Here is a 2,210-nt window from a genome sequence, read left to right on the forward strand (position 1 = left end):
TAGATATATAGATAGATAGATAGATAGATAGATAGATAGATAGATAGATAGATAGAAACCTTATATGTTTCTTAAAGCTTAGACCAATCTTTGGTCGAAACATATAAGTTATCTTCGTTATCTATATTATGTGAGTGTGGGTGTATATATATGTATGTGTGTGTGTCTGCGTGTGTGCGAATGTGTGTGTGTGTGTGTGTGTGTGTGTGTGTGTGTGAGTGTGTGTGTGTGTTTCAGTTTCACTATTAAGAGCACTAAGGAATCCCAATGCTTGTACGTATATTTATTTTGCATTAAATTATTTATGCTTTGGTGATTTTATATATTTTTGTTTAAGTATGCATTTGCTGTTTGTATGCATCAGTATGCAAAGTTGTTTGTGTGTCATTTTGGGGGGAAATGTATGTTTATATTGGCGCCCATGTGTTTGTACGTGTGTATATGCTCCTTGCTTAATGCATTTGTACTTTGTGTTGGCTGTTCCTGATTCGTTTCTTGCAAACGTAATTTTCTTATTTTCTAAGACTACTTCTTTTCGCCATGTCTCTGTTTCTGTACAAGCGTACGTGTTATTCTAGCTTTCATTTAGATAAGCGGTTTTGCTTTCATTGATGAGTATATTTGATTTTGTCGGGTTCGTATGTCAGTACACGCATGTTGGTGTTTATTTTACGTTGACAGTAATTTTATCCTGTTTGGAGTTCTCACCACCTTTTTAAAGATTAATATATTATGTAGTCTACAGTGATATATGATCTCAATTCACGCAGCGGAAATTATGGTGCATTTGTCTGGGTGCGCAGTAAATCCATTTGTAGAATGTCAAATCCTAAATCAAATCCCTGCTGACAAGCGAGTATCCGTTCATTTTAGCAGTCTAGGTGAAAGACATCTGATACAGATACTGCACCTCAAATACCAATCATCTCATACTTAATCGTCACTTCACCTTTAAATATTGATATAAAGACAGTGGTTTATGTCATGTGCAAAAATGTATCGACACTGGGGAAAATTGTGGGGTAGATTTTTCAACAGGTTAATCAAATGTTGAAAGTTAGTCATATGCACACACGCATGAATACATAGATATACATACATATGTATGTATGTCTGTAATAATATTTATATGTGTGTATGTGTGTGTACGTGGGACATAAGGCGTTACTTGAAGTCAGTGCACACAAAACTGAAGCTATAAACTTGGAGCAAACTATTCAGCAATTTAACCATTTACTCTACTACAGTCATATGTATACCTACATACACATTCACACAGACTCAGACACAGAAGTACACATGCGCACACACGTACATTTGTACTGGCCTGTATGTATTTATATTCTGTTTTAAACGTTATTTGCATTTGCAAACACACATAACTTTATATAAAGACATGTTTTATGTGTGTATGCATAAGCCATATATGTGGGTGTGGTGAACTCTATGTTAAGTTTGCATTAGTTATTAACATTTATAAGTTATAGTTGACAAATATGCTTCTAGCAAGGTGCAATTGTGGGTAGCGGTACCATTCTTTGAAAGATGTCATAGGTAGGTAGAGTTTGGACTTTTCCTGGTACAGTATGTTCTCTAAGTAAACGGAGAATAGTGTGTACGCTTGGGAAATCTTATTCGTTGAAATGAATTTACTGAGAGCAATTAGTTCCTTGAGAATAAACTAGCACAAATATAGGGAGAGAAATATTTCTCAGTATATAAAACAGCGAAAACTTTCTAGTTGATTCCATTTATATTCCTTCGGTATTATCTACTTACATATTTATATGTTTATTGCTTATCAATAAAGTCCTAGTTGAACTCTCCCTGGATTTGATCAGATGCAATATTTATAGCAAACGAACATTCCGAGACGAGCAGTAAATTATCAGGGTCATCTTAAAACAATTCCCGAGAAAGAAAATGAAACCATGGGATTGATCTTATGTAGATAATTAATAGAACGTAGTCAATAAAAAAATATTGCTTCGTATATCTATGAATGTACGTATGTATGTGTACTTATTGATGTGTGTGTATGTACTTGTATACGTACGTATACACGTATATGTATGCGTATATTTATATACATGTATATACGTATATACACGCATATATATTTACGTATTTGTACATATATATATTTATGCATATATACATATATACATAAATATATTTAGATATAATATATATATATATATATATATATA

Source organism: Octopus bimaculoides, chromosome 17, assembly GCF_001194135.2.
Source record: "Octopus bimaculoides isolate UCB-OBI-ISO-001 chromosome 17, ASM119413v2, whole genome shotgun sequence".
Lineage (NCBI taxonomy): Eukaryota > Metazoa > Mollusca > Cephalopoda > Octopoda > Octopodidae > Octopus > Octopus bimaculoides.